This window comes from Leopardus geoffroyi, chromosome B1 (genome assembly GCF_018350155.1).
Source record: "Leopardus geoffroyi isolate Oge1 chromosome B1, O.geoffroyi_Oge1_pat1.0, whole genome shotgun sequence".
Lineage (NCBI taxonomy): Eukaryota > Metazoa > Chordata > Mammalia > Carnivora > Felidae > Leopardus > Leopardus geoffroyi.
The window spans coordinates 135,716,983-135,736,705 of record NC_059327.1 but is presented as its reverse complement, the minus strand read 5'-3'; the positions used below and the strand labels follow the sequence as shown (position 1 = coordinate 135,736,705).

General features: G+C 35.7%; 1 protein-coding gene across 13 annotated transcripts in view; it reads right to left on the bottom strand.

The window, feature by feature from the left end:
- Positions 1-19,723, bottom strand: part of WDFY3 (WD repeat and FYVE domain containing 3) — a 279,628-nt gene that overhangs the window by 219,367 nt on the left and 40,538 nt on the right. For 2 of the 13 annotated variants that reach the window (XM_045473462.1, XM_045473464.1), the window contains exon 3: positions 19,542-19,673. The exons of the other annotated variants lie outside the window; for them this stretch is intronic. The gene's annotated coding sequence lies outside the window, so the exon portion shown is untranslated. The remainder of the gene's footprint in view (positions 1-19,541; positions 19,674-19,723) is intronic. 13 annotated transcript variants of the gene reach the window in all.

The window sequence follows — 19,723 nt, the reverse complement described above, 5'->3', positions numbered from 1 at the left end:
TCTGGGTCATTGTATTCTCAGGTTTATTCCTGGTTTTACCACTGATTATTATAAGACATTAAATCAACAACCCATTTCAGTATTCCTCTAGGATTTTGGTGCATACAGTTTGACAGGTGATATCTGAGGATGAATATAAAATCCTCCACACAATATTTCTTCTGTCAAATATGACGTACTCCATGAAGAAATACTGCAATTCAAGTTATCTCGGAGTACCTCCATTTTGCTCTCCAGATTAGTCATAAATATAAAGGTGTGTTTTATATCATAGTTGTCAGACTTTTTTTTTACACACTCACATTTTCTCACTCTGTTCTCAAGGCTCTTTCACATCCCCAGCTGTCTAGAAAATCTGGTATCTTATTCCATACATACACCAAAAGAGTACCACGTATGTTTTAGTTCTCTAGACATGGTCTGCAATTTTCTTTCTGGCAACCAGACATGCAGATTACCCATGAGCAGTCTGCAAGCTGCTGCCCAGAATTAATCAGAAGGTAAATCCGGTATCTACAAAATAATTTTCAGGGAAAACCAGGGGTAAGGCTTATCCTTTCACAGGATTAACAATAAAAGCAACTTACAAATTATATATTTTGTAAATGTAGTAAGATAAATTTTAAAAAAAAATCAAACATGAAAAATTGGAAGATTACGGAGATCCTTGTACCGTTAAGAACATTCAGACGAATTGCTTTCATTGTGTATAATTAACAGACCATATCAAAAGTTAAAACCTGAGAGACAGAACTCAGGAGTAACCACTAATCTATAAATCATTTATATCAATATCAAAGAGAAGAAAAAAATTTTTTTGAGAAGAAAACAATTTTAAGGGCAAAATAAATTTTTCATCATGACAGGAAGTACATCTATCCAAAAGTCTCTAGCTTTTTGTGGTGATTTTAAAATGTCAATACATTCTTAAACACTCCTACCTTCATATGGAGGAATCCATCTCCCTTCTGAAAGAGAACTCACTTCTATCATATACAATGTGGAGAGTAACACTACGTAACTTTCAAGACTAGGTCATTAAAAAGCATTCAAGTCCGAGCTCTGCCATTATAATAATTCCTCTTTCAGGTCTATTGTCAGGATTAGAGATAACATATGCTAAGCCTTTTACTTGGTGCCAAAACATTAGAAGCTTAACAAACAGTTTCTAAACAACCATTTACAGTCCTCAAAATCTCCTGGAAGATGTGTATTAAAGATGAAAAAAGTTCATTATGTTGTTATATGAATGAAAGTCACAAACGGCTGAGGTCAAAACAAACCACAAGGAGCATAAAGACCTCTAGAAGAAATTCGTGCTTTCCATCAGGATGAATCAGGTAAAATGCCATTTTTATTAGGCCAGGAGGAGCAGAGTATCCACAAATTTATACGGTTAAAGCTGATAGCTATAAAAAGAAATTGTAGGTGACCACGAAATATTATTGAAGACGCTTTTTTTTATTATAAACTAAAATAAATTTGTATTTCACAAATCATGGTATAAGAAAAACTGAAGCCAAGTTTGCTATATAATGGTACAGTTTTTAATAGCCATTTTAATATTCAGTTATTAACCCAGCCTCATCTGAGATCAAACAAAAGTTAAGTATATCTGTATCAGCATTCTGTATCAGAAAGATCACTAGGAGGTACTGACAGTGAGGGAAGTGATGCAGAAGAAAGCCTGAAGAATAATTCACAGATTTAGTTTTTAGTGGAATATAAAACCATGTTTTTCAGTGAGCAAGAAACTGCTTTCTCCAATTCAGACAAAAGATGAGTCTTTTAAAAATCAGGAGAATGACTGGAAAATTAGCACCTTGAGAAAAACACAAATTCCCATTCATTAGAGAGCCAGATACTAGATAGTTGCCATGAAGTGAACATAGAGAAAAGAATAATATTTTAAATGTTTATTTTTGAGGGCACAAGTGGGGGAGGGGCAGAAAGGGAGACAAGGATCTGAAGCGGGCTCCTTGCTGATAGTGAGGCCTGAACTCAAGAACCATGAGATCATGACTGAAGCCAAAGTTGGACACTCACTTGACTGAGCCACACCCAGATGCCCCGATATTTTAAATACGTCCATGGTAAAAAGGAGAAAACATTATAAGCTCCTTTTATAGTTATTATTTTAAAGGGCAAATTATTCTGACTTAATTAAATTCAATAGTAATGGAAATATTATAAATATCAAATATCTTATGCTTGAAATCATATTTTTACTTATTTATGATACTCAACTTTTAGGTACTTGTTGAATCCTCAAAACAACCCCATGAGAGAAGTACTACTATTACCCACATTACACAGAAAATTGAGGCATAGAGAGATTAAGTAAGTAGCCCATGCTCACAAGACGAGTATGCAGTACAGCTTTCATTTAATCAGGCTGTTTGGCTCCACAGTTAGTGCTCGTAACAACTTCACTATACCACCTCTCATACTCAACTTCATTGCGTTATCTCTTAGATTAAACTTTATAGGCCTGGATCCAAATATGGTCCATTTTCTGTTACCAACCCTGACAATCAAGGCAGAGGACTGAATTAAAGTAAACTATTATTCTCAGACATGGTATGAAAAAAATCTTTGACTTATTAGTCTGTTAACAGTTTTTCACTGATCTTACCTTATCTATAGAATAACAAACATACCACAAACCAAGAAATTATTGAAAAATCATTTGCAAACTTGAACCAAAGATCACTAACAGGGACAAAGACAAACATCTACTGGTTTGTGAAGTATTAATTGATGACCTTGAGCCAGACACAGATATGGAATGGACAAGCAACTGCGGGAATGAAAAGAAACTTGTTTTAAATACCAAATACATGGGCAAAGCCTCAAAGATGATCTATAAGTATTCTGGGGACTGATGTTTCAGAAGTCACTTGATCATTATAATGTTCTACTCTGGGTTTAGCAAACTTTGCTTATTGGCAAAATTCATCCCCAAGACTGCTTTTGTAAATAAATTGACTAGAACATACAGCTATGTTTGTTTGTGTTGTCTAAGGCTGCTTTTGTGCTACAAGAGCAGGGCTGAATAGCTACAACAGAAATTATAGGGGCCACAGGGCCTAATACTATGTAGCCCTTTACAGAAAGTTTGCTGACCTCTGTTACACTTACCAACACTGAATAGAAAATAAATGGAAAAAACATGATCTGATCTCTAAAACAGGGATTCCTGGGGCACCTGGGTGGCTCAGTCAGGTAAGCATCCAACTTTAGATGCTTTCATCATCTCGGGGTTCATAAGTTCAAGCCCCGCATCGGGCTCTGTGCTGACAGCTCAGAGCCTGCAGCCTGTTTTGGATTCTGTGTCTCCCTCTCTCTCTCTGCCCCTCCCCTTTTCTCTCTCAAAAATAAGCATTAAAAATTTTTTTAATGAAAAAATAATTATTATTTGACATGCACGTAAGTTAATATCAAATTTATATATTCTATGGCTAGAGACTTGAAGTTGAAGGGCTACCATATTTCATCAAATCCAAGATACCAACTGTAAGACTTACTATTTTATGTACCAAGAAAAAAACACTGCCAATTAAAAAAATGACACAATTTTCCAGTATCTACTGCAAGATGATTCCAGTGTCAAAATACTGCACATAAGAAAAAAATGTGTATCTTAGAACTGATGAGACATTTCATTCTACAATGATACAAATTCATACATAAAAGGTAATAGGGCTGTGATGCATCTACTGGACAAGATTTTCCACTTTATCACAGGGTTCTAGAAGGGATAAGGAGTTTCTCTGTACCATTTTGCTAATACTTCAAAGAATCAAGAAGTATTAATAGAGAACAAAGGTCAAAGGTTTTGCTATCCCACATGTAAGGGACTAAGTAAGAAGGTCTACTGTAAACCCCACCATACAATACATGCCCTTCTTTCAAAACACTGGTAGCTGTACTTGAGCACATCTAGGTGACAGAATACTGAAATAATACATGTGGAATAAATGTCTTTCCTTTGATATTAGACATATGATCCCATATTTCAAAGTAACAGAATACCCCTAGAGTATTTTCCAAAGCAGAATACACATGAGGAGAGTCTGTTTGAGTCACTGCTTTTATTTGGAGGAAGGGAGAGAAAAAAGAGGGGTGGGGGAGAGAATGAATTAGAAGTAGACTTCAGAGATTCAAATTTAGCATTTTATCTTTGCCTTCAAAGCATTAGATTACCCAATTTTATATCTGACACTGAATATGTAATTGAGGATTATATAGTAATAATTACAAAGCTTTAATACATAAGAGTAGAAATAACTTCTATAATACTGTTTTTTAGTTCATTCTCCTACTCATGAGACTTCAAAAATATTTCAATACAAAACTTTATCTTAGTGTTTCATTACTTAAAAAATGACCTTCTTGGGTCTCGTGGGTGGCTCCGTTGAGCATCCAGCTCTTGATTTCAGTTCAGGTCACGATCTCATGACTGTGAAATCCAGCCCCACATCAGGTTTTACACTGGGTGTGAGGCCTGCTTGAGATTCTCTCTCTCCCTCTGTCCCTCCCCTGCTTGTGTGTGCATGTGCGTGCACGTGTGCTCTCTTTCTCTCTCTCAAAAAAAAAAAAAAAAAAAAAGGACCTTCTTTAAAGACAGAAGAGTTATGACAATCTGAGGAAATGAGGACAAAACTACTCCATGAACATTTAGCAAGTAACAGTTGTCACATATTTAAGAAACTATGCCACACACAAAATGTTATACATCTGTATCTCTCCATTTCTGTCTACCTAACATCATTTACAAATAGTGCATTCGGGGCGCATGGGTGGCTCAGTCGGTTAAGAGGCCAACTTCAGCTCAGGTCATGATCTCTCAGTTCACGAGTTCAAGCCCCATGTCGGGCTCCATGCTGACAGCTCAGAGCCTGGAGCCTGCTTCAGATTCTGTGACTCCCTCTCTCTGCTCCTTCCCTGCTCATGCTCTGTCTCTCGCTCTCAAAAATAAATAAACATTAAAAAAAATTTTAAAAACATAGTGCGTTAAATATAGCACCTGTTTCAAACACCTCTCCTGTTGAGAAACACATATAAACAAATTAAAAGCAAGGAAAAGGAAAATAAAAGAATGTTGAGTATTTATACTATGTACCACACACCATCCTAGGCACTTTAGATAAATTAATTCATTTAATCTTCAAAACAATTCTGCTGTTACTCTCTCTAGCAGATAAGGAAACTGAGGCCCAGAGAATTAAAATTCCAAAGTCACACAGCTGATACAGGTCGCTTATTCATTCAACAAGTGGCTGGAGATTTAAATTTCTCATTTAACTATACCGCTGACAAAATAAAAATAAAACAAAACTTGTCTTTAGTACATAGTAGATAGAAATAAACCAAACTTTCTGTGCTGCAGTTGTTGTTGTTGTTGTTGTTGTTTAAGAAGAAAACAATGTTGCCTAAAGGCTAAAATAACTAGGACGTCACAAAGGACCTCATCCACTCCGAAACTTTAAATACCATCTGAGTATCTCCTCTCAAATCTCTGAGCTCCAGGACTATAGAGCTGCCTGCCATCTGACGGTCCACTGGCAGGTACAACAAAATCAACGCTGTCAAAAATAAACTCTTGGTTTCCCTTCTCCAATCTCATTTAAGAGTATTACTGACCTCCAATCTCATTTAAGAGTATTACTGTTCACTGGTCTGCTCAAAGCAAAAACCTGGGTATTGTCTTCACTTTCCTTCATGTTAGGTCCCACTGGTTCTACCTACGAACTAGATGTCAAATCCATCCTCTTCTCTCCTACCACTCTAGATCAAGCTGCCACCATGGCTCACCTGGACTGCTATAATGCCTTCTTACTCTTCTCCCACTTTCTTGCTCACCTATTTTCTCTTTTGCAGCCGAAGAGCCTTTTTGTTTTGGTGAACACAAACTGTAATACAGAACTGCAGAACCCTTTAATGGTTTTCAATGTGTTGAATAAAATCCATACTCCTTATAATAGTCTCTTAAACTCTTTCATATCATCTCTTTCTACCTCTCAAACTCCATTCCACTCTCCCCCTGGACATCTCCAGGCATTCTTTCAACTCCTCATTCACCAACTGTTCACACTGCAGGGCGTTCCCTCTTCCTGTAAGCTCCTGGCAGGAATAACTCCTCTACTTCTCAGCTTCAAGGTCACCTCTCCTGACAAGCCTTTTCTGACAATGTAGAAGTAACTCTGTCTTCCCATAATTCTATCACTTCACCTTTTTCATTTCTTCCAAAGACAGCACTGATTGCTGTTGGTAAATATCTATTTATCTGTTTATTACCCGCTCTCTACCAGTTCATGAACTCTAAGTGGACAAGAATGTATGTCTGTTCTGCTCACTGATATATACCCAGCACCTAGTAAAATGCCTGGCAAACATTAGCAACTGTAATTTTTCTTGAAAAAGCAAGTTACGTGTATTAGGCTAAAAAGACTTTAATTTTTGTACAATTAATTTGTGTTTTAAGCTACAAGTTTAAAAAGCTATACTTTTCTCACTGAAAAGCATATAAATACAGTTTACATATAGGGGGAGTTTGATTTTTTGAAGACCTGTAATAAGTCTTAAGGCAGTGGATTCTGTGTCACATTCATTTTACAGGCAATATAGAACTTAAGGGGAAATTTTCTTATTTCCAAAATCTAAGTGAAAGAGCAATAACAAAATTATGAATATTTAGATTAGCTCACCTAACTGTGCAATCTAGTTAGAACATAGTAGATAGAAATAAACCAAACTTTCTGTGCTGCAGTTGTTGTTGTTGTTTAAGAAGAAAACAATGTTGCCTAAAGGCTAAAGTAACTAGGACGTCACAAAGAACCTCATCCACTCCGAAACTTTAAATACCATCTGCGTATCTCCTCTCAAATCTCTGAGCTCCAGGACTATAGAGCTGCCTGCCATCTGACGGTCCACTTTGTTTGTTTATCAAAAACAAGTAAAATATTTTAATAAATGCATACTTTAAATATGTATTTCCATTTATTATTTTTTTAAGAGAGGTTCTCTTTTTTTAATGTTTATTTATTTTTGAGAGAGAGAGAGAGAGACAGAGAGAGAGCATGAGCAGGGAAGGGGCAGAGAGAGAGAGGGAGAGGGAGAGGGAGAGTCCCAAGCAGGCTCCACACTGTCACAGCGAAGAGGCTGATGCAGGGCTCAATCCCACAAACCTCGAGATTATGATGTAAACTGAAATCAAGAATCGGATGCTTAATCTAACCGACTGAGCCACCGAGGAGCCCCAAAAATGTATTTCCATTTAAACAGATGTATTTCATAAAGAGGGAGAATGACCTATTTGGGTTGGGTCCAAGAGAGAATCATCAATTATTGTTTGTTTCTGTAGTAGTTACAAAATATATCCACAAATTCTTTGATACTCCTCCCTTCAAAGGTAGAATTTCCTTTTAATTGTGAGTTAAATTTAGTGATGTGTTTCTAAGGAACAGAATGTAGTGGCAGTGACTGTGTATGACCATATCATAAAAGGCACTGTGGCTTCCTCCTTACTCTCTCTCAAATCACTTGCTCTAAAGGAAGTTGACTTCCACATCATGAGAATACTCAAGTAGCCGCCCTATTGAGGGGTCTATGTCAACAGAATTGGTTCATGCTAAGAGCCAGCAAGAAATAGGCCTTCTGACAACAGCCATGTGAGTGAGCCATTCTGGAAGTATCCCCCCTCCGAGGCGCAGGCAAACCTTCAGATAGGCCCAGCCAACATCTTGATGAGTAACACCTCTGAGAGATTCTTAGCCAGACTCACCCAGCTAAACCATTCCTGAGTGGAATGCCTGAGTGCCTGACCCATAGAAACTGGGAGGTAACAAATGCTTTGACTTTAAGCTATTAAGTTTTCTTTTTTCTTTTCTTTTATTTTTAAAGAGAGAGAAAGCATGAGTGAGCAAGGGGCAGAGAGAAAGGGAGAGAGAATCCCATGAGGATCAGAGAGAGAGAGAGGGTGAGCACAAACCTGCAGTGGGGCTCGAACTCTTGAACCTGTGAGACCATGACCTGAGCCAAAGTCAGATGCTTAACTGACTGAGCCACCCAGGCACCCCTTGTTAAGCTATTAAGTTTTAGGGTAATTTATATCACAGCAATAGGTTACTAGTTCATTCATTCATTCATTCATTCATTCATTCATTCAATAAACATCAATCTGTGCCTATTATGTCCCAGTCACCATGAGCCCTAGATAAAAGAGGAAAAATAAGACACTATGACTAAATAGAGTCGGGCAATATAGTAAAAGTGCTCTAAAAAAGGTAAACCCAAGACCCGACAAGAATACCTAGCACACAGTATCAAATTTCAAGAGGGAGAGAAAAATGAGAAGTTCGTGCAAGAATAAAAAGTGGATGTGGTGTGTGTGTATATATATGTATGTATATATATGTATACATACATATGTATATATGTACATAAGTATATACGTATGTATACATATATACATATGTATATATAGTAATACATATGTATACATGTGCATATATAGTATATATATGTATATATGTATACATATGCATATGTATATATATATGTATATATGTGTGTGTATATATATACACACACAAATATATATACGTGTATATACTATATATATGTATACACACACACACACACACACACACACACACACACACACCCCACATGAGGGGTGAGGAAAGCCTAAGAGATGAGGTATGAAGGGACTGGAGGTATAAGCACCAGCTGGGTAAAAAAAAAAACATGTTCTATGACACACTCTCAGCTTTACCTAAAGACAATAGGGAGACACTGAGAATTTCAAAAAGCAGAGTAAGAAAATCAAATTTGCATTCTACAAAGCGGACTCTTGCACTACAGAAAAGGGCTCAAGTGGAGCTTTGTCTAACACAGACAGTTAAAAGGAAATCGTAGCCATTCAGTTTAGGTTGGATGATGGCCCGGTATGTTAACAGCCAAAAGAACAAAAAATAGGAGGTGAAATCAATAAATACTAAGAAGGTTTAAAAACAGAATTTTGTGATTCTATTTGAAATTAAATGTCATCAATACCTCAAAACTGGAAAAAAGGAAAATCACAGTAATATAAAAATATTTAGAATAAAAGAAAATCTTAATTGGTATATATCACATGGCTTCTAAATTTAAAAAATCACCAGCACATTCTGAAATGGAAAGTGAATTGTAAAATTACCATTGTCCTTAAAAAAAAAAAAAAATGGAGCTAGAAAGTCAATATGATGAAAGTGTGACTTTGCATCATTCTAATTCACCTAATCTAAAACTGTAATAGTCATTTACAACTGATAAGCCCAACTCTTTGTATATTTCTAACATTTTTGTTTTACTGCTGGTATCAAATACAGTTTTTCCCCCCCTTTTAACATAAAAGGGCTAGGAAAATATTGTATTATCCCTCCTTGAGTATATGAGTCAGGTATGTCAGAATACAACTCACTGTTCTTATTTGGCTCAAAAATTTGATTTTGTTTTTCTAAGGCTAGACTCAAACTCTTCAAGACTTCAGAGTCCATAAATTTTCAGTACAAGAACTGGCTCTAAGCTACAATGTAAGCTCCTTTAGGAAACAGACCGTGTTTTAAAACATCTGTTTACCCCTAACACTGATCTACTCTATCTAGTCACAGCAGAAATTTTAAAATAGTAGAAATTCATTTATAGCAAACTGTAAAAAAGGTTAATTAACTTGTATTTTCTTAGAGAGGTCTACCTTTAATTTATAATCCAGCATTCTTGAAACAAAATAGATTTACTTCATAAATCCCAAATAATTTAAGGACTACAGTTAAAATATAGAGGGGGAGAGTATAGACCTGCTCTGAAAAAAGTGTAAAAACAAAAAACTTGTATATCAACAGAGAAAGAAATAACTTCTGATGTTCTAATTTTCTAATTTTTGTTGCAGTCTGAAAGAAGACAAAATTAAGTTAGAAATTTATAACATAAAACAAGCCTAATAAACATTGTTATTCAGATCTGGCTTAATACTTAAGAGTCTGCCATTACTAGCTCCTTGTTGAAAATGTTCCTCACAAAATACAAATTATTTTCTTTTATAAAATTCCTGAAGAGTTTCACCACCTCCACCACTACCACCACCACCCCCAATCCTCCTCCTCCTAAGTAGATTACTTCTGGAACTAAAATAAAATGACATATGGGGCGCCTGGGTGGCGCAGTCGGTTAAGCGTCCGACTTCAGCCAGGTCACGATCTCGCGGTCTGTGAGTTCGAGCCCCGCGTCAGGCTCTGGGCTGATGGCTCAGAGCCTGGAGCCTGTTTCCGATTCTGTATCTCCCTCTCTCTCTGCCCCTCCCCCGTTCATGCTCTGTCTCTCTCTGTCCCAAAAATAAATAAACGTTGAAAAAATAAATAAATAAAATGACATTTAACATGAAATTAAAAGATCACTTACTACATTATATAAATAATTGGTCTTTCCAATTCTTTTTAATCTCTGTGAGCAAGTGCAAGCATCATTCATTTTCTGTCTTTATGCTTTTCCCTCAAATTTCCAAAAAAATGCAGCATCAATAACTCCAAATTTGCTTGCTTTAGTATTAATTTTCCTGGCACACTAACTCCAACAGGATTCATTATAAAGTTGATATCTGCAGTTCTTGTTAAAGTACTGTCAACTAAATGAAACTACTAAAGGCAAAATTTAAAGATACATACAAGAAAAAATTTTAAAGGTTCACATTAAGAATGATAAACTAGTCAATCAAAAAGAAAACCTTTAAATACAGTGATAAAAAAACAATGTCTGGCATTAAGGATGGACATAGAGTGGAATGGAATAGACAGCCCAGAAATAAACTCTCACATACATGCTCAGCTGATTTTCAACAAAGGGGCCAAGACCATTCAATGAGGAAAGGACTTCTTAGAAAAACAAAAAAAATGGTGCTGGGAGAACTGGATATCCATATGCAAAAAAAATGAAGTTGGACCCTTACCTTAAAGCACACACAAAAATAAACCTAAAATGGATCACAGATCTAATTTGAAAGCTAAAAGTATAAAACTTTTACATAAAAACATAAGAGCAACTCTTCATGACCTTGGATTTGGCAATGGTTTCTTAAATATGACACCAAACCACACAGCATAAAAAGAAATAAACCAATTAGAGTTCATCAAAATTCAAAACTTTTTTGGATCAAGGGGTACTATGGAGAGTGAAAAGACAACCCATGGAAAGGAGTAATATTTGCAAATCATATCTTTGAGTAGGGTTTAATGCCCAGGATACATAAAGAAAAGGCTCCCACAACTCAGCACCAAAAAGATAACCCAATTTAAAAAAGCACAAAAAACCTGAACAAACATTTCCCTAAAATAAACACATGAGAAGGTACTCAATATCATTAATCATCAAGAAAATGCACATCAAAACCACAGTAAGATGCTACTTCACATCCACTAGGATGGCAATGAACAAATAAAATGGAAAAAAAACAATTGTTGGCAGGGATGGGGAGAAACTGGAATCCTTGTACTTGGCTAGCAAGAATGTAAAATGGCGCAGCCACTAGGGAAAACAGTGTGGCAGCTTCTCAAAGTTTATCAGAGTTACCATATGACCCAGCAATTCCACCCCGAGGTATATACCCAAAAGGATTAAAAATGGGGACTTAGGGGCGCCTGGGTGGCGCAGTCGGTTAAGCGTCCGACTTCAGCCAGGTCACGATCTCGCGGTCCGTGAGTTCGAGCCCCGCGTCGGGCTCTGGGCTGATGGCTCAGAGCCTGGGGCCTGTTTCCGATTCTGTGTCTCCCTCTCTCTCTGCCCCTCCCCCGTTCATGCTCTGTCTCTCTCTGTCCCAAAAATAAATAAACGTTGAAAAAAAAAAAAAAAAAAATTTAAAAAAAAAAAAAAAAATGGGGACTTAAACAGAAATCTGTAAGTCAATGTTCATAGCAGTTTTCACAATAGTAAAAGGTAGAAATAATAAACAGATTATTCTTTTACCAACATACAATGGAATATAATTCAGCCATAAAAAAAGAACAAAATTCTGATAGAGGCTACAAAATGGAATGAACCTTGAAAACACCTTAAATAAGTCAGACATAAAAGGAAGGACAAATATAATTACACTCATGTGAAATTATCTAGAATATTGACATTCAGAGAGACAGTAAGTAAAACAGGAGTCACCAGGGGCCAGGAGAAAGGAGAATGGGGAAGTGTTGCTTAACGGGTACAGAATTTCTTCTTGGGATGATGAAACAGTTTCACAAATAGATGGTGATGATGGTATATGACGTTTGCAATGTACATAATGCCACTGAATTATACACTTATTAAATATGGTTAAATATTTAATATGGTTAAAATGGTAAATTTTAGGTTACATATATTTTACCACAAGTCTTAAAAAATAAAAGAGGAAAGATCTTAATTGCACACACAAACCTGTACGCACAAAACACCACAATGTGTCTTCTGCTTTTATCAAGTGGCACAAAACCAATCGCTTAACATGCTGTTTTCTACTCAGAAATGCTACTATTTTCCAAAAACTAATAAAGAACTTGTTTCATAATAAATTTAATCCTAAATTATATTTGATGTTCCTCATCCACAAAAGTAGAGCCTTATCATATATTTAGAGGCAACATGTTAACCATAAAACAATCATGTTTTATCACCATGCAGGATAGCTGTAAGAAAAACAACTTAAAAAAAAAATGTTATTTATTTATTTTGAGAGAGGGAGCACACACATGTACACGAGAGCAGGGAGGGGCAGAGAGAGAGAATCCCAAGCAGGCTCCATGCTGTTAGCACAGAGCCCTATGCAGAGCTCAAGCCCACGAAGTGTGAAATCTTGACCTGAGCAGAAATCAAGAGTTTGGACGCTTAACCGACTGAGCCACCCAGGTGCCCCTAGGAAACCAACTTTTTGTGGATAGGCTCTAATTTTTAGAAGAGAGATGAACAACATCACAAACTAAACCAAAACATGACGACACAAAAACGACAAGAAATGTAAAATACAAGCAAAAGGTAAAGTTTAGTTCATCAAAACAAGTTCACAAGAAATGGCCACAGGAAAACCAGTGAATACAGGCCAGTGCAGCAACATTCCCCTGTGACTATGCCAGTCTTCTTTGTCCACTTCTTGCCAGCAAGTATTCTGTCTTGCCATGATCACTACCACTGCTATTCTCAGTGAAAAAAAAGAAACCAAATGTGGACATTACTTATATAAAAGATTAATAATCATTAAGAATTCACTGGTTTTCCTTCCTGCCTCTGTTAAAATATTTTCTAAAGAATACTGATATTCTCAGCATATGGTTACTGGTAAGTGGCTGGTCAGCTTCTACTTAAAGAGGAAGGAAAGCCATTTGAAAATTCTAATGTTGCAGTTCAACTGGGTTTTGACACATTGAGAATGTTGTTCCAAAGGGAATACAGACCCATAAAATGAAAAGAAGAAATCCCAGAGCCCTTGTGATGTCTAGTCATTCTTTCAAACTAATCATAGACTCTGATAAACTGAAAATTAATATACTGAATTAATAAAACAATTTCCATGGAGGCTATCAAGTGAAAGCAATATAATTCCAGTTTAAAATAATTGTAGTACAAGGAAAATTCCATTAAGCAAATTAGAATCTTTGAGTGTTTTCCGTGTTATGTTTAGATGCTAGCTAGCAAACATCTGTAAGTTGTCCTAGGCTCACTGATAAAAGGTACCTGCAGCTCCTCCTTAGTAGCTATCTATATGCACACAGTAAACAGTGTTTATTTCGATCCAAACTAAGAGATATAATTTTAAATGCTTTCATCGACCAGACTTCTTTTGAGTTATTTTCACTGATGCATGCCACAGTAGTCTCTAACCTATTATGTTTCTCACCTTTTTCCCATGTACTTCAGATATGTGGACATGGTGAAGTTACAGAAACCTGAAAGAGGTCAGGTCTGGTGCCAAGACCATTGGAAAGAGGCCAGAGAGCCCGGGAGGCCAGTTGGCCAAAGCCTGTTAGGCCAGGTCAATCTTCCCTCCTTACAAAGATAATTAGCAATAAACGAAAACCCTGAAATCTAGATCATTTGGCATAGACGTTTTAATTGATACTGAAGCTGGATGATAGGTATGTGTTAGTTTTATGGATGGGTGAAATTTTTGCAATAAAAAGTTAAAATAATTAAATTGGCATATTCTACATATGAAACAGATTACTATGGTTCAGGCTTTAAGATGTAAAATTGTGGGTGATACAGCACAGAGAATTATCCCTATTTTTCTGGCATAGACAACCACCTCATTTCTTCACTGTTACATACAGCAAATTTATGTTCAAATTCATTATGTTTTCTAACTATAACTCAAAATGCCAGCCTACAGAAGTCATTAATAAATTTGACTACATAACAAATTTTTTTTTTTAATTTTTGAATGGCAAAAAACACCATAAGCAAAGTCAAAAGGCAAATGAGAACACTGGGAGAAAATATCTGCAAACATATGTAGCAAATAAAGAGCTAATGCTCCTAATATACAAGGACTTTAATAACTTTTGGAAAAAAAGACCAAAAATCCTAAAGAAAAATGGAAAAAAAGACATGTATAGATATTTATGTATGCCTATATATATGAGTCATATCTGAAAGATATAAACTTAACACGTAAGAAATATGTACCTTAAAACCTCATTAAAATACTATTTCTTCACCCTTCAGATTGACAAAAGTTAAAAGCTTTGACAATACGTTCTCTTTGTAAGGCCGTGGAAAAACAGGTGCTCTCATATACTACTGGTGGGAACGCAAACCAGTACAGGTGCAGTGGAAGGGGATTCGCTAACGTGTAGCAAAACTGAATGTCCATTTACCTGCTGAGCCAGGTACCTGAGGTCCACCTCCAACAGTAAAAAAGACACGCACGAGGTTGTTCATTGCAGTGCTCTAAAGCTGCAAAATGACTGGATAACCAAACACAGAAGACAGGACAAATAAACTTGTATACATACACACAGAAGAATGATGAGGATCTCTGAACTGATATAGGGTACATTTTTCAGTGAAAACAGCTAAGTGCCAAAGTATTTATACAGGCAGCATGCATGCTTGTGTTAGAAAAAAAGGAAATAAGAAAAAATACATGTCTGCTTATTGTTGCAAAAGAAATATTAGAAGGATAAACAAGAAACCAATGAAGTTAGTTATCTATAAGGGTGGGGTGTTGTTTTGGGTTGTTTTTATGGTGGTATAGGTGAAACAATTGTGAAATCATCTTAGATGATACTCATTTAGGGTAAATGAATAAAAATGCTGATATTGTTAAGTGTCAGTGTTCTCACTATACAGAAAGGGAAAACAGAGAAATCTGTGAACTAATACTTCTAAAATATATATCCATGTTCAAACATATATCCATGTTATATGAGCACATGCATGCAAATGTGTATACACATATATATGTTTGTACGTATAAAGATACATATATTTTCTAGCTTTGTCCCCTAATAAAGGGCCCAGAAGCAAAGATATCCGGCAGCAACATACATACTAAGTGTCCAGATCTTGGCTCCTATTATAATTTCCCAACCCCCACTCCTAGGAGAAATGACTCATTCTAGGGACAGAGAAGATACAAGAGGAGTCTTATTAATGATGAAAATAATGAAGTACTTGAAAAGTAAAAAATAAAAAATGTAAAAGGATACAGGAGCCAGCATGGAGAAAGAGGATCTTACTGGTGAGATTTGGGACAATTTGAGAACCAAAATATTTAAGAATGGTAATGAATTATTAATCATTGAGAAACAAACAGGAATCCAGAAGTTCAATAATTAAAACAATATAGATAGATTTTAAAAGGGGCTCTTATTTGAATAGAATGTTGAGTAATCACTGGTAAAAGTAGGGGAAGTACTGGAGTTGGAAAAAATCATCATGTAACAACCACACCAGTAACAATTGGTTGAAGCAAGTTATCAGTAGACCCTATGCAAAGGGGATGAAATTTGGATGAAGAGTAGGGTATTTTAATTGTCTTAAAGTATCTCCTCACAGATTCCTTATTAATTGTAAGAGAGTATAGTAACTATAGAGTGAAGGAATCAGACAATGAAACAAACAGGTGGTCAAAATGTGTACCAAAATGAGGAACAGATGGGCTCTGTATACCTCCAGATATGATGTACTAAGAAAGACACAACCTTTATGTAGTATTTCATCCAGGAATGCATAACCTGAATCTTATCAAGAGGAAACATCAGATACACTGAAGTTAAGGCACACTGTTAAAAAGAAAAAAGTTGGGGGGGCAGGGGGAAGGGGATAACTATGTTCTCTGAAAATGACAATGTAATAAAGGACAAAGAAAAGTTGAAGACCTGTTACAGATTAAGAGATACTGAAGATATGACATCTATGCAATATGGGATCACAGACTAAATTCTGTATTGGAAGGGAAGAAGTCTGCTTATTATAAAACACATTTGATCAATTGACAAAATGGGAAAATGGCAGATTAAAGTAATACAGCAATGCTAAATCTACTAAAGTTTTTTAAGACTGCTCTATATAAGATTATCCTTATCCTTGGGAAACCCACACTAAGGTATTTAGGACTAAAGGGCTATGATATGCTCAATGTAACTTTCAAAATAATTCAATGAGAAGAATACATACATGCATGTATATTTATACATATATACACAGAAACATTTATTCACAAAGTGAGTAATAAAGCATTTGGGACAAAAGGTTAACAGGTAAATCTGAACAGAGGGCACACGGATGGTCTTTATATTATTTTTTTGGTCTTTTTATTATTTTTGCAACTTTTCTGCAAGTTTGAAATTCTTAAAATTATGTTCAAAAATCTAACACATTATTTTTCTCCCTAAATTTTATTTTTTCTTCTATAATTTCTACACAGCTAAGCAGGAACAGAGTTAACTAGTCATCCAGGTAGAAACTTGGCAGTTAACCTAGACTACCTGATGGTTTCAGTTCATTTCCTTCCTTTCCTTCAACTCCCACACTCATAAAAGAGTATCTTTTATATTTGTCGTTTTTTCTCTAATAGTGAATAGGGTTAGGAAATAATTATTTAGCATCTCCCATTAGATTTACTGCTACAACCTACTAGCGATCCCCCTTCCATCAGTCCTCACTCTAAACCACTCTCCACACTGCTACAGAGTGCCCAAGCCCAAATCAAATCTGATCATGTCACACTGTATTTCAAACTTGGTCCTGAACATAGGTAGGAAAGCACTTACTAGATCAACTTAAGAATCCCAACACTGATAAAATGTATTACTTTGGATCTTAAGAAGCAAATAAGCAAAAATTACTGCCTAGAGGCTTAAAAGCTAGTATAACAAAATTGTAAACTTAGTCATGAAAAAACTGCAGGGTCTTGTTGGCCCCAATCATAAACTAACTGCTATGAAGCAGTATCTTAGACAAGTAACACGGGATAAGACCTCTGGAAACAGTAGAGGTCATTAAAAGCAAGGAATGAAAGAAAAAGGAAACAGAAGGAAGGGTAAGGTAGACTAACTAAAGGCAGGGGAAGGATAAGTAGTGAAGGTAAGGGAAAGAAAAGGGAGAAAAAAGACTATTCTCTAGGGTTTCATAGTAAAACAGAGTTCTCTCAAATTAAAATATCAATATTTTGAGAATTAACTAGCCCTCTCTCAATTTTTCCTAATTGAAAAGCAAACTGAACATAATCAAAGTTACTTATGTCTTTGTGAACATCTGACATTTTATCAGAAGTTACTTGAAAGCAATATTATTCATCATCAAAGTATATTCTATGAGTACTAAAAATATTTATAAACAAACACAGAACCATGTTTCTACCACTTTCATTTTGTAGATTCTTTAATTTTTCAGTTCAAGGCATCAACATGTAACTACATATAAAACTGCATATATATTTTATACATATATATTGCATACAAAAGTTATAAAACTGAAGCTTTCTCACTTATGGTATCTATACAATTATTCTAATACATATAGATACAGGCAAGGCATAAAATCATGACTCCAAATTTTCCCTTAGAAATTTGCAAGAAGCAGTACAATATATTAATATACCCCTTTACTTGCATAGAAAACCTCGTAACATACAAAAGGTCTAATGCACACAACCTCATTTGTTTTTCTAATAGCAGCCAAGTTGACCTGGGCTCACTATGCCTCTCTACAGTCAGTGCAGAAAATTCAAAGACTTTTTCATTCATTCAACTACTCAGCCAAAACACAACAAGCACCTATCCCTCTAGGTACTGGGTACTATGATTCCACAACCCTCTCCTCTCTTTACCAAGTAAATTGCCTGCTACTATCCCTTGGTGTCATATGAATTCCATTTATTCCCTTTAACCTCTTTCTTTTCTTGTTCTTTTCCCAACTTCTGCTCCATTAAGCTGAAAGAAACCTTCCTTATTCTCATTTGCTAACCTCAACCCAGTAATAACTACTTCCAGTCACTATTCAATTCCCCTATAAATTTTATCATATGTATCTCATGTGGCTTCCTGCTCTATGACAGGAATTATTTTCCAGTTTCACTAGACAGGCACCAGAAAGGAATAAATGCAGAATGTGGACTGCTACAAAAATATTATTCTGGACTCTCTTAAAAAGGTCACTATCATTAAAAAAAAGAAGAAGAAGAAGAAGAAGAAGAGAGAGAAAGGAGAAACTAATTTGGATTTTTAAAGAGTAGAGAGATATAAGCAAGTGTAATATGTGGACCTTAACTAGATTGTTGTTTGAAAAGATCTGTAAAAGAAATCTTGGAGATAACTGGAGAATTTGGATAGGGACTGGATTTAACATGACAGTACTGAATTATTGTTATTTTGTTAACCCATGAGAAAAATATAATGGTCACACAGAGGAATGTCCTTATTTCTAGGAGGCACACGCTGAAGTATTTACAGGTGAAGTATTATGATGGCTGAAATTACTTTCAAATGGTTCAGCAATGCCACCTCTCCACCCTGAAATGTATATAAACACAATGACAATGTATGTGGCAAAACACTGGCAATTATTGAGTCAAGGTTGAAAGTATTTGGAGGTACACTATAGTTTCCATTAAACTTTTCTGTAGGTTTAAAATTTTCAAAATGCAAACTCTGGTCTAAAAGGAGAGGGATAAAACCACTGAGAAATCTCCACCTGTTTCTAGATTTCTTGTTTTTTTGAAAGAGCAGAAATAAGAAATTTCCCATTGGTCTACAAAATGCTAACTGATAAATCTTAAAATGGGTTACAACTCTAGCCAGGTTGTAAAGATACACAAAATTACGACCTTTTCTTTTTCCTATATAAACAAATGTATTCTACATCACCAGTACTTTAAACTTATGTTACCAAAGATGAAAATCTGTGGTAGTGCTGCACAACTCTTTCCTTAAACTATGTAGTTTACAGTCTCCATCAGAACATCTTATATTGAGGTAAACAAAAGGTCATGAAACAAAGTATATTTTCATAATCTGTGAATTATTTGTATGTACCTTACACAATCTCATAGATATTCTTTTCCTTTCTGCTAATTCTGTGATAGATAGTTTTGTATTCTTGAAAGATCCTACCACTCTCAGAGGCCCAGCTCTTTGGCAAAACATGCAGAAAGGAGTGTAATGAACCTTAAAAAAAAACCAAAAAAAACAAAACAAAAAAAAAAACCGGCTGACAG